Genomic DNA, 13,886 nt, shown 5'->3' on the forward strand with positions numbered 1-13,886 from the left:
GAGAACAACTACGTTTTCTCAATCTTATGTAAAGCGCTGAGCGGACGCAGCTGCAAGACCAGTCCCCGTACCTCTCCTTCCGTGCTGCCCGCCGCAGCCCCTGCCCGCCCACCGGCGAGCGGGAAGGCCCCGCCCCCGCGTCTAGGCCCCGCCCCTGCAGGGCGGCCGACGTTTCCGATTCTGCGGCGCGAGCTCCGCCCACAACTCCCCGGCCCCGCCCATGGGCTGTCATTGGTGGCTACGCCCCATATTGGGCGGAGTCTCGACCCGCGGCTGTCACGCACGGCTCCGCCCCGGTGGGCGGAGCCTCCGGGCAGCGCTGTGGGCGCGCGCGCCGCCTGCCAGCCCGCGGCTCCGACCCGCCGGCGCCCCCGTCCTTCCGGGAGCGCGCCCGCCGATGCGGGTGCGTGCGTGAGCGTGCGTGAGCGTGCGCGCCCCCGCCGCCTCTGCCGGTGCTACTCCCGCGCCCTCTTGCCACTGCCCCCGCCGCGGTCTCCGCCGCCGCCGCCGCCGCCGCAGCCGGTCCCGAGGCGCAGCCCCCGCTGAGGAGCGCGTCGGCCGGCCTCCCAGCAGCGCGGCGCAGGGAAGAGCGGAGCCGCGGAGCCGGCGGGCGGGCGGGCGCGCGGACAGGTGAGCTCGCGGCGAGCCGGCGGCCTCGCGGCGGGCCGGCGGGCGGGGACTTTGGGTGGCGGGGGCGCGGGTGAGGGGACGAGAGGGGCGTGGGGGACGAGCGGTGCGGGGGGACGGGGCCGCGCGCCCGCATTCGGAAATGGCGGCGACCCTCCGGGACGGGGGCGGCGGCCGGGCCCCAGGCGGCAGGAAGGCCCAGGCCGCGCGCGGTGGCCAGGCCGCCCGGGCCCGCGCTGGGATCGGCGAGACCCCCGACCTGCGGCCGCGAGAGCTCGTCCCTCGAGGCAGCTCGCGCTTCGGGGCCGGGGTCTGCGCGAGGCGCCCCGGCCCTGGGCAGGGTCTTTCCCGTCCCGGGGGCCGCGAAGGCGAGAGCCGCCGGTTGCAGCAGCCACGTAACCTGTCCCCGGGTCATTACTCATACAGCTCGTGGACTTGAGCTTTGTTCCATGTCGCGCTGTAAATTAATCTCGTAGGTGCAGATCATTCTGTTTGTAAGAGAAAGTGTTTTATCTGGCGCACAAGGACATTTCTTTCAGCGGTGCTTTGTGCTGTCGTCTTCAGGAGCGGGCATCAGGAACTCATCCCTTCAGGTTCCAACTTGTTCGTTGAATGGCTGGATTAAGGACTCCCTTTTTCATGCGCCTAAGAGGTGATTTCTCAAAATGCATTCAGTTGTGCCATGCAGGAAAGGGAAGCAAAGTTTCAGTTTTATTTCGGTTTTCAGGCCTAGGCGTGACAGGGAACAGTTTAACCAGCTGGCTGGAGCCTGATAGGCGGTGTGTGGGAGCTGCTGGGCACCTTTGTCCTTACTTAGTTGTCTGTTTGAAAACTTAACGGCAAGAAGTTACACTGCCCCACCTATGATTTAGTTGCCTAAAGGCAAAGCTCCTGAGATTTTATGTTCATTTATTTGCTTTTCTCTTTTTAAATGTTAGGCTGAGTTTCCGGGTCGAGTCATCTGTCAAACGGGAGATGAAACTATGCGTCAGAACTTAGGTTCTGGCAAATTTTGCAGTAGAGAGCATGCAGTGCTCCTTTCCCCCTGTTAGGGTTCAGGGACGCACCCCTCTGGAGGGCACGTGGCCAAGTCCAGTGCTGTAGGAGCTGGCTCTGGCTGACTGGCTGTGTGGCAGGTGCTTGCACTAGCACTGGGCTCTGAGGGACGTGTGTTGTAGGACCCCTAAGGCCTGGCACCCTTGGCCCTGGTGAAAGCAGACACCCGGAGGTTGTATGGTGAGCAGTTAGGTGGGCGTGTGGAGGGGACCCAGCCTTGCTGAGGGACCTCAGCTGTGGATCCACCGTGGCCTTGGGTGGGGACCCCTTTGGTGGAGGGATGCCTGTCCGGCCACCCCCACTCCTCTGTGACCAGTCTCCTACCACTGGCCCCCCAACTCACTCTGACCCCCACCACAGTGGCCTCTTTCCTGGTCTCTGAAGAGACTCACATGGTCTGTCCTTGGGTCTGCTGGGATCACTCACTTTCTTACCCTTACGCTTCGTGAGGCCAGGTTTTCCCTGACTACCTTACCTAGACTTTCAGTTCACCACCTCCTGTTTCCTGTCTCCCTTTTCTGCTTAATTTTCCCCCAGCACTTAATTTTTCTAATGTCATATTTCATACATTTATTATACTTAATATTTTACTATGAGGTAAGGTCCACAAGGAGGCTTTTTGGTGCAGAGAACAGTTGGTGCCACATACTACTGCGTACCCAGTAAGTACTGATTGAATGAGTGAAAGTGATGAGCTTAGCAACAGCTCTGCAGTACAACAGCCTTGTCACCTGGAAGTCACTGCAGGTGAGTACTGAGCACTTAGGAGTTCTGGGTTCTGAGGGAGGCCTGGCAAGTCACCTCCCTTTGGAAAAGGACAGCTAGTTAAGAGGCAGATCAGAATGGTGCTTGGGACCTCCCTATAAATCTTTTGCCACTTTTAGGCTGTAATTTTTCAAAATAAAATGTATTTTGCCAGATTTGCCTCTGGCAGTAATGCTTTTAGAAATTTTTCTTTGGTTAACCCCCTCAAAAGTAAAACCCACATGCTAGTCTCAAATGCTCAGTGACAGTTGTTGGTGAGTGGAGTGAGGTGGGGTGATCTGTTAGCAGCGAGCCATTCCTGGTGCCCCAGCCTTAGGCTCACGACTGTGGGGCTGTGACAGAACTGCCCTGAGTCCTGCTTTGTAACTAACGGACTCGCGTCATTTCCAGAACCTGAACTCAGAGGGGGTTTATTTTCTTGGGTTTTCATTCATTGTATTACTGTGGTGCTGGAATTGAACAGATACCGCATATCTCTCGGCCCTTTTCGTTTTTGAGCCCCCTCATTTGCAGGGATGGGTGACTGCGCTTGGTGGTGAGCTGCCCTGGAAATCAGTGCCTTGAGCAGCCTCAGACCTGGAACTGGAATGCAGGCTTCTATACCGATTCCTGTGCCCACCACCTCCCTGACCCCACCGTGCAGAGTCCTAACAAGCTGCTGATGGTGCATCTTCAGACCCCAAGTGTGAGATGCTTACGTTGGTCCTAGAGGGTAGTAGGTGCTTAGCAGGTGTTTGTAGAATGAATGACTAAAATGCAGTGAGGCTAGGGGACATGATAAAGTGGAATTTTATCTAAGGTGGGAGTTTGCTTCTGAAGTCAGGTTGTAAAATGAGCATGCTAAGCATGGATATAATCACCCTTGAAAAATTCCTTAGCTCTTTTATAACATGCTTTGTACAGGGCTTGGAGCGTGTAATGCTCGAGGCAAACCGTATCTCAGCCAGGGAAGGCAGCCAGTTTTACAGTAAGGAAACAGGTCCCTGTGTCCTCAGGGGACAGGTGTGACAACAGCCCTCACACCAGAAGCCGGAGGAGAGTCAGCTCCTGGCCATGCCATGGCGGGTCTCGAGGTGCCCTCGGTGTAATGTTTGCAGCCTTCCCCGATGGGCTCATTGTTTTATTCCTGTTGGATGGTCAGCTCAGAGCACTCTAGAGCTGCAGACTCTCCTGCTCTGTCACAGTCCCTCCACTCTGTATCTCAGCAGAATCTGTGCTAGACTTTCCTTCCTGAAAGAGGACAAGACTGGCGCTCACGTGATGGGGCCCCACTAAAATGGGGGTCACAGTACCAGCCCGCCCTTCCTGGTGGGGGATACAGGAGATGATAAATGGGAAGTATGTCATCAGCTGGTGACAAAGAGGTTGGAAAATGGTAATAGTCATGTTTTGTGAAAATGCTGCCCCTGATTTAAGAGAGGGAACTGTTATGCCTTTGCTGTCCTGATACCAGGGCCAGCTCTCAGATAATGACATCCCCCGAAGAGGATTAACAGTAGTCTGTCACTGGGAATTCAGCTGGGAAGATTTAAGGATTAGATTAACAAACAACCTTTAGTTTAGATTTCGTCTTTCGGCATTCTTTCCATTAATTTTGTTTGAGTATATTGTAACAGGGAAGTGGTACATTGTGCCTCAGTTCTTGGTACTGGCAGACATTTAATAGATTTAGGTCTTTAGCAGGCAAGAATTGTTTCAAATTCTAAGAGTGTTACAGACGGACTGGTAGTTAACATTGAAACTGCAGAAATGAAGCACAGCAACTATTCTCTGAAGAGAGTGCGTGGTGAGACCAGGTTTGGGATGTCACTGAAAATGCCATTTGAGTGGTTTCCTTTTCAAGAGTCTTCAGTATACGTTGAAGGCCCACTTCAGTCCAAAATCACTCTCCATTGTATGTTTATCTACGTAACTGGTTTTCAAAACTTAATTCTGTAGCGGAAACCTTAGTCTTATATTCGTGACATATTAAACCCAACTAATATTTTTTTAAACTGTGTGAAACTGTGAGTGGTCAGTGACTATTCCTTGAATGTATGAGTGTAAAGGAATCTTATTCATCGTGGGTTATTTACAGTTTTATTGTCCTTTATAAATTTTTCTGCACTGAACATGTAACACTGGCGAACATGGGGGTTTACAAGATGAAGTGTACAGTCATTTGCTGTCTCCATTGTTGTGTTCTAAGGAATTCTATGCCAATTGGTTATAAAGTCTCACTCCTGGGAGTCAGAGGATTGGAATGCTGACTTGCTACCCCTGTGGCTGTGCCCCACCCTGGCTATCTCTGGGATGGCCAGCCCTTTCTTAGAGACCTCTCCCTGCCCTGTGCCTCTGTCATTTTCCCTGGATGGAGTGGAAGTGTGTTACAGTGAAAGCATCAGAAATGAAATCCCCTGTGCTGGGCTGACCCTGCATTACCTCAGAGTTCAGGTGCTCAGAGCCCAAGACCATGGGCCCCCATCCCAGCCCCAGCTAGAGTGGAGGCTCCCAGCCTGGCCTGGCTGGACCGGCTCTCCAGAGGGAGCACGTGCCGACGCTGGCTCTGGCTTTTCCTTCTATTGTTGGACTGGCTTAGCAGCATAGCAAATGTTTGATTTTTGAGCTAGGCGGCCCCCTTGAAGTTTTCTTTATTATTAAATAGGGGTGTCTTTAATTGTGAGGGGGTTTCTCTAACATAAATAATGAAAAATTTTGGGTCAAAGAGTACAGACTTTATTATTTTTGCCATATATTACCAAATTTATTTTCAGTCCGGCAGTGTGTGTCTTGTCTTCTTCACGACACAGGATTTTAACACTTTATATTTTGCTGCTCAGTTAGTTACTGTTTTGCTATTAGAATCTTGAGGTTTTTTTGTTTTCGTTTTTCTTTTTTGGCAGTTGCAGTAAATTTTGCTGTGTCCTTTAAAATAAGAATTTTAAATAAATTAAAGTAAGAAATAAAGGGTGATAATGTAGTGGTAAATGGACTTTTTAAGGTGCATGAAACCGTTCCACAGCTGTTTTTTAAAATTAACTGAAAAAGAAGTTGTGTTCTGGACAGTGGTTTTTACTGGACTATTTATCTTTTACTTTGAATCATGAGGCTCATCTCATGTCAAGTTAAAAAGGCAGTTTAATGGTCCAGTTTCATTTTGAGATGAAACTAGAATGCCTACAATTTAAGGGTCATCTATGAAGTATTCCTTAACTTGACCAAGCAAAGTTGTCTCCTGTTTGAAACAGTATGTTTTCTCCTGAAATTCACTTAGAGGATGCCCCCCACGGCAGGCCCCCCTGTAATGACCTGTTCGTGAGCAGGCCAGGGCTGTAGTCCCTTGGATAGTCCTGCAGGGAGCACTCGCCTGGCTGTGGGGACACAGGGACTGAGCTCTCCATGTTTCCTCTGGTGATGCCGCCACACACTGTAGAGTGACAGCACAGGGTTTACCTCCTAAAACGCCGTTTCTGTGGGTATCGTTTTCTCTTGCATCATTCTGCCTAGTTGGGTGATCCCAGCTGATGGTTACCAGCAGCGTCCCTGTCCTGGTGAGCAGCGTCAACCTGGCTCCTACACTTGTTTCATCTGCCCCACCTCTTTTATAAAAATCACCCCATGACAGGGGTGGCCATAACATAACACCGGAGGGGCTGTCCAGGCGGCCGAGTGGGCCAGCCTATCCAGCTGCTCTTAACTCCCTCTCGTCCTCACTCAGGCCCATGGGTTGCAGTGCAGGTAGCGTTCAGGACACCGGCGGGCTCTCGGACATGCTCTCCTTTGGGGGAACTGTGCCAACCTTCTCAAGCCTCTGTGGTTTAGACCTTCTGCTTGTGGCACACCTTAAACTGAGCACAGAGTCCCAGGGTGCCGTGAGGCAAAGCTGTCAGTCCATCAGACCCACACTCTGCTCCCTGGAGGAGCCAGTGTGCATGTCCTTCTCTTACCCCAGAAGGGCCGTCCAGCTCACCTGTTTGTGGTAGCCACAGCGGTGGAGGCTGTTTCAGTGACAACAGCTTGGTACAGCCTTGCCTGATTAGATGTTAGCCCCCTAAAGCTTTGAAGGCAGGTCTTTTTCTGTATTTTTAAAAAGTAAGTGACAACAAGGCAAAGTTTTGAACTATGGATTTTACATCTAAGATGCATGTAACAATAACTATATTGTGTTCAACCTGAGAAATAAAAGTATTACCAACATGACTTTTATTCAGTATTATAAACTTTGTCTATGTATGTATTTATTTTACTTTAAAAGTACAGTGAAGGGTTAATATTGTACCTTATTCAGATAAGGTTTGTATGTTAGTACAAGAAGATAAGGTATTTGTGCTTAGAGCAGGGAAAAATTACTCCCGTCTGTAGAACAGTTACTGAGAATCAGTCAAGTTGTTCAGCACTTGGTAGTCAGACTTGGATTTGAATCCCAGCCCTGTCATCCTGGCAGAGTGACCTCTAGGGGGGTCACTCAGTGTTTCTGAGCCTTAGTCTTCTCGTCTGTAAATTGGAGATCACAATAGTAGTAGCTAATGTTTATTGTGTCCCTGGCACTGTTCTGAGCACTCGACACGAGCTGGCTCACAGACACACCATGCTAGACTGTTTCCATCCCCAGTGGACAGAGGGGAGTAACGTGCCCAGGTCACTAAGCCAGTGAGTGGCAGAGCTAGGTTCCAGCCCAGACAGGTGGCCCCAGAGCTGCCCTCCCACCTCCCACCACCCATGGCACTGAGCACCTGTCCAGCAGACTTCTTGGGTCCAGGGCAGGTGATCCCCTAAACGCCTGCGCATGGTAAGTGCTCCCTGGAGCGTAGCTACTAGGTTGGTACAGTTGGAGCAGTAATCACAGGTCCTGGCACCAGTACAGCTGTGACAGTGTGTGCATGTGTTTGAAACTCGCTGCTGGTTTTTTTTTGTTTTTTTTTTTTTTGATGGTTAATCATTTCTTTTTAATATATTCCTATTCTTTTTTCATTTCCTCTGGCCATTGCCTCTCATGCTTGGCGCTCCCAACTGGGAGCTTGCATGGGAGCTTTTGCCTGCACAAACTGGGGCTTACATTATAATTCTGTTTTCTTGCTCCAAATGGAGAATGCAGTTCTTGAATGACCATTTACACTGTCACCACTCTGGATGGGAGTGTGGTCTCCAACCCTGACTTCTCTGAGGGACCAGTTATAAACTCTGACTGGTATGAGGGCTGTGCCTGGCTTCTGTTGCTGTGTTACCAGCTGCACAGCTGTCCTGTGCCTCACCTGGCCTGCACTCGCCGTAGGACCGGTTGTTTCTGACTTTGCCTCGCGAGGTTTCTTCCTTGGTTGTTGATGTAATCAGGTTGTGTATATTTCCTTGATTCCGGTTTGGTAAAGTACACACCTTCAGAGTACCCTTCATTCGACTGACTTATTATTTAATAAATTTAAAGTGTATTCAACTTTAAGAGTAGACTCATCCACCACTGACACTCACTGCGCCTGACGTCAGGTGCCTCTTCATCCAGCTTGTCCCGGTGTAACTGGTGCACCGTGTACTTGACTTCACACTGGCTCTGGTGGAATAGTTCGACCTGGTTGTGGTTGCAGGGAGCTGGCCACTCTGTAGCCATGTCCATCTGCTTCATCAGGGCCGTCCACCAGTGGGAAGCAGTGGGCTGGGCACCTCCCTGGGAACTTTGACACAGAACGGCCCTAGCTAGGGTATCACACTGCAGGCAGTCATGCAGTTTCTCCAGACGCATTCTGGGACATGTTCCTGTTGGAGACACAGAAGACATTGTGGCCACATCTGTCGCATTTTATGAACTCTGTGTGTGTCTTAAGCTTCCATTCGTTCTGGAGTCAGCCCTGTTGGGCCATCCAGCCCACTCAGGGGTTCTCTGGGTTGAAGAGTGCTGTGACTTCCACATCCTGAGATGGCAGGTTTGCGAGGTTAGAACCAACAACCAGAAAGCTCCACTGCTCGTTAACTTCTATGAGAAACACTTTTGTCTCCCACTGTCTCATTTCATGTTTAGACTTGGGAATATGTTAAGCTTTTCTGGAAACATTTGGTCACAGCAGTGATCTGTCCTAGAATCTTCTTTTAGGTGCATCGGTGAGGACCTGTTGACTCTAGTGCTGTGATGGTGGAAATGCCACTTGTATCTCCCCGTCATGTTCTGGGTGTTGGGGTTCTAGCTTATTTGGCCCCCTTTACGCAGAAGGGTTAGAAACTTCATTAGGCAGTCTGCCCTGCCGTCACGCCCAGGACCTCACATCATGTCCCACGGGTTCATTCTCTGCTGTCTGCACCCAGGGGTGCAGTAGGCGGGACCAGGGGCAAGGTTGGAAGTAAGGTGCTCCCTTCCAAACTGGCTTGTAGGTGGCTTGTAGGTAACCTCCTCTCTGAGTAATGGGCTTTTGAGAATGTTCACTTCTTTTTGACTTTCCTTCTATTTAAACACATATTTATAGTTCTTTTGCTCAACTTCTGACCTCCTCTTCCTTTTGACTTATTGTATGTAAGCATCAGTTTACGAAAGAAAATCCCTGTTCGGTTTCTGGACAGAAGTCATTACTGATAAAAGTAATTCAGCGGGGAGGACACAGCTCAGGGGTAGAGCCCGTGCTCAGCTGCACAAGGTCCTGGGCTCAATCCCCAGTCCCTCCATTAAACGAACAAACAAACAAACAAACCTCGCTACGTCCTTTTCCCCTCACTCCCCTCCCTAGAAACGTAATTCAGCAAACATTTACTGAGGGTTCTGCAGGACTTGGGTTCTCACTCACGTTGTCAGCTAGAAGGGCTTCCGGTGCTGGGTGGTTCTGGTTTCTCGGCAACCGTCACACCCTCTTGCACGAGTGGTTTTACACTTAGGAGACCCAAGGTTCTGGTGTGGCCCTGGGCTGAGCATTTCCATTCTCCCTCAGGACCCTGGAATCAATCAGCTTCATCATAGTGTTGACCCTTTCTACGTGCTGCTGGGCTCTGTCTGCTGATACTTTGTTGAGGATTTCTGCATCTGTAAGAGTTTAGGAATTCTTTACATTTGAAATTCATTTTAAGCTAGCGTGAAGGTAACGGAAGACTGTGGCAGCTGGCATCATCCCTCTATGCCTTCCGTGTTTGTTGACTCTTGCTTGTCATTTCCTCAGATATGTCTCTGGAGCTCATTGGCGGCCAGTTCCTCCTGTTCTGACGTGTATTAATTAATATTTTCCTTTTGGAATATCCAAACGTGGATTCAGTTTTCCTTTTCCAAGCCAGGGTCTGTCCCTGCAGCAGCAGCAGCAGCAGTCGGCCCCCTGTTGCCCAAGGCGGGGGCAGCAGACCCAGCTGCTGCTTGAGTGTCTGGCAGATTTTTTTTAGTGGGGAGAGAATTAGGTTTATTCATCTATTTAATGGAGGCACTGGGGATTGAACCCAGGACCTCGTGTATGGTAAGCTTGTACTCTACCCCTGAGCTGTGCCCTCCCCCCCGAAGATTCCTTTAAAGAAGAGAAGCCAGCTGTCTTTGGAACACCAGTTGTATTTTGTCTTTCGTGTTTTTCTTTTTAGCAAAGCTCTTCATTTGTGGGGCTGGGTCCCGGGTGGAGGAGGCAGAGCGGCCGTGCCTGCCCAGGCTGCTCTCCACGTGTCCCCAAGATGCTTGGTGGTGGCCGCTCACCTCGCAGGCTGTGTCTTGCGGGCTGTGCCATGCCCCTGCTTCCTGACTCATCACCTAAGGAATCGCCTGTTCCTTTTGCCCTGACTCAAGGCAGCAGCATCTTTGTCTCCCATGTGAGGTGACTCTGTCTTGGTCCACCAGTGACACACATGGTCATCTCACCACCTGGAGGGTTTTGGCCTTTCTCCTCCTCTGGCTTTTGTTGTCTGTCCTTTTACCTTTAGGTTGTCAATGCAGAGAAATTTACGTTGTATTTTGTAACCACAAAGTTGCTTGTCTGTAAGCTTATTGCTGAAAAATCCATAAAGTGCTTTTACTATTTGTTGTTCTACTATTTGTATTTGTTGCAGAGCCTGGGTCCTGGCCCTGATGGCGTTTTCTATCTAGAGTAGTGCCCCTCTCTCCCCAGGCTACTTAAAGCCTTTTTCTTATGTAATTAGCCTTTTTCTTAGCTTCTCTGTTTCCAGACTGCCCATCATTTGATGTATTATCTTTGTGGCCTGAAACTTTCCCTTGGGCACCCTGTCCTCCTGCCCCTGGCGACCCAGTGGCTTTCAAGGCTGCCTGTCCAGCCACATTCCTGGGACGACCCATAGGGAGCGAGGAGGCCGGAGAGCGCAGCGTGGCCGCCCTGGAACCTCTGTATCTCAGAGGAGGTCCCCAGAGACAGCGAGAAGTCCTTGATGTGGCCTTCACTCCACTCCTGACACCATTGCTCAGCAATACCACCAGACTTCTGGCCCGAGAGCCTGGGCTTGGGGATGCTGGGAGCAAGCCTCTCTGCATGCCAAGGAGGTGTGGCTCTGATTGCTTTTGAAACCCTCTCGTCCAAGAGGACGTTTGCATTAAAGCACAGTTGTTTTAAGTAGTAGTATTTAGTGATGTGTGTAGAAATCCCAAAGAATTTGTTGCTTTTGTAAAAATGTTTGAGACTACCTCAGATAATTTCAGAGGTTTTTGAATAAAATATGCTAAGAAAGGGACAAAATAGCCCCCAAATAGATCTCACACGCTGCTGTTGTGGTAACGCGGAGGCACCCTGCAGGTGCAGGGAAGACAGGCCATTCTGCGGGGCTTCTGGGGCTTTGGGCGCTGCTGTCCCTCTGAGAGCTGAAGCTGGGTGTGTCTCATGCTGGGCCCACACTGACTCCAGATGAAGCAGATTACCTGTGGATGCCAAAACTTTAAAGTGTAGGAGAATTTACTTTTTATCTTGGGATTGAGAAGGGTTTATTGAACAAAAAAGAAAAAAAATAGATTGATAAGTTCACAAAGATTTGACATATTCAGTTACCTAAAAGTTAAGAAATCGTGAGACCTGTTGCAAAATAACGTGTGTATACTTAACACCGCTGACTGCACTTACAAGTGGTGGTGATGGCAAATTTCATGGTTTTTACTACAGTAGAAAATGTGAGCTTGTGTTCGCAATAAGTAAAAAGAGGTGGGTGGAGATCGAGTCTCAGCAGTGCCAGTCATAGCAGCGGCACAGTCATTGGGGCGGCGGTGGGCGTACCTGCCCGTTCTCTGGGACCCTTAAGCTCCCCTGTCAGGTCCACACCCTACGACAGTTCTTTAGGAAGAGGGGAACAATTCTTTTGTGCTGAGGGACCAGATTTTATTTTTCTTAATTTCCAATCTGTCACAGACTGATAGTTTTGTAAACTAAAATGAAAATGACTAACTAGAAAAATAAATCACAAATAAAACAAAACAAATGCAAGCCCAGATTTTCTTTTAATTTTTAAAATAAACACAATAAAATTGACCTTTTTTAAAAAATTGAAGTATAGTTGACTTACAATGTTGTGTTAGTTTCAGCAATGCAATTCAGTAATACATGTATATGTTTTCATATTCTTTTCCATTATGGTTTATTACAGAATATGGAATGTAGTTCCCTTGTGATTTATTTTATGTATAGTAGTTTTGTCTGCTAATCCAAACTCCTCATTTACCGCTCCCCCACACCCTTTGCCGTTTGGTAACGGTAAGTTTGTTTTCTGTCTGTCAGTCTGTTTCTGTTTTGTAAATAAGTTCGTTTGTATCATTTTTTAGATTCCACATGTGATATTCGTCTTTCTCTGCCTGACTTTCTTCACTTAGTATGATCATCTCTAGGTCCATCCATGTTGCTGCAAATGGCAATATTTCATTCTTTTTTATGTCTGAGTAACATTCTGTTCTGTGTGTGTGTGTGTGTGTGTGTGTGTGTGTGTACACTACATTTTTATCCAGCCATCTGTAGATGGACATTTAGGTTGTTTCCATGTCTTGGCTATTGTAAACAGTGCTGCAATGAACACTGGGGGTGCAGGTGTCTTTTCAAATTAGGGTTTTCATCTTCCAGATAGATACCCAGGAGTGGGGCTGCTGGATCATACGGTAAGTATTTTTAGTTTTTTAAGGAACCTCCATACTGTCCTCCGTAGTGGCTGCCCCAGTTTACATTCCCACCAGCGGTGCAGGAGGGCTCCCTTTTCTCCACACCCTCTCCAGCATTTATCATTTGTAGGCTTTTTGATGATGACTGGTGTAAGGTGATACCTCATTATAGTTCTGATTTCACTGCTCTAATAGTTAGTGATGTTGAGCATCTTTTCATGTGCCCATTGGCCATCTGTATGTCTTGTTTGGAGAAATGTCTGTTTAGGTCTGTCCGTTGTTTGATTGGGTTGTTTGTTTTTTTGTTACTGAGTTGTATGAGCTGGTTGTATATTTTGGAAATTAAGCCCTTGTTGGTGACATCATCTGCAAGTGTTTTCTCCCATCCTGGAAGTTGTCTTTGCGTTTTGTTGATGGTTTCCTTTGCTGTGCAGAAGCTTGTCAGTTTGATTACGTCCCATACGTTTATTTTTGCTTTTATTTTTATTGCTTTGGGAGACTGACCTAAGACAACGTTGCTGCAGTTTATGTCAGAGAATGTTTTGCCTGTGTTCTCTTCTAGGAGTTTTATGGTGTCTCGTCTGATATTTAAGTCTTCAGGCCATTTTGAGTTTATTTTTGTATATGGTGTGAGGGGGTGTTCTAACGTCATTAATTCACAAAGTCAGGCTGTCCAGCTTTCCTAACACCACTTGCTGAAGAGACTGTCTTTTCTCCATTGTATAGTCTTGCCTCCTTTGTTGAAGATCAAGATGAATTGGCCATAGGTGTGTGGGTTTATTTCTGGGCTCTGTATTCTGCTCCATTGATCTATGTATCTGTGTTTTGTGCCAGTACTGCACTGTTTTGATTACTGTAGCTTTGTAGTGTTGTCTGAAGTCTGGGAGGGCTGTGCCTCCAGTGTTGTTCAGATTGCTTTGGCAATTCTGCGTCTTTCATGGTTCCATATAAATTGTAGGATTCTGTGCTGTAGTTCTGCGACAACTGTCCTGGGTAATTTGATAGGGATTAAATCTCGAGGTTGCTTTGGGTGCTGTGGCCATTTTAACAAAATTAATTCTTCCAGTTCAGGAGCGTGGGGTGTCTTTCCATTCCCTTGCCTCATTTTCAGTTTGCTTTATCGATGTTTTCACCTTCTACATTTCATTGTTAGTGGGAAGAAAGGCAGCAGATTTCATTGCTTTGTGTGACGTTCTGTGTGTTGATCTTGTGTCCTGCTGCCTTGGTGAACTCATTTGTCAGTTCTAGTAGTTTTGTCTAGAGTCTTCAGGGTTTTCTATAGATAGTGTCACATCATTTGCATATAATGGTAATAAAATTGACCTTTTTGATGTACACTTGTCTGATTGGTGTGACCATCGCCCGGCTCAGGGTGGGTCCGTCAGCCCCGCCCCCGCCCCCACGCTGCTGCGCTGCTCCCCGGGACAGCCTT

The 13,886-nt window shown here is 48.7% G+C and overlaps 1 protein-coding gene across 3 annotated transcripts in view; it reads left to right on the forward strand.

The window, feature by feature from the left end:
* Nucleotides 1–398: 398 nt before the first annotated feature.
* DNAJC5 (DnaJ heat shock protein family (Hsp40) member C5) overlaps nucleotides 399–13,886 on the forward strand; it is a 29,963-nt gene continuing 16,475 nt past the window's right edge. The window contains exon 1 of one of the 3 annotated variants that reach the window (XR_012500726.1): nucleotides 399–630. The gene's annotated coding sequence lies outside the window, so the exon portion shown is untranslated. Of the gene's footprint in view, nucleotides 631–3,109; nucleotides 3,134–13,886 lie in introns of those variants that run through there. The other 2 variants (XM_074347719.1, XM_074347721.1) reach the window with 2 other exon arrangements.

This window comes from Camelus bactrianus, chromosome 19, assembly GCF_048773025.1.
Source record: "Camelus bactrianus isolate YW-2024 breed Bactrian camel chromosome 19, ASM4877302v1, whole genome shotgun sequence".
NCBI lineage: Eukaryota > Metazoa > Chordata > Mammalia > Artiodactyla > Camelidae > Camelus > Camelus bactrianus.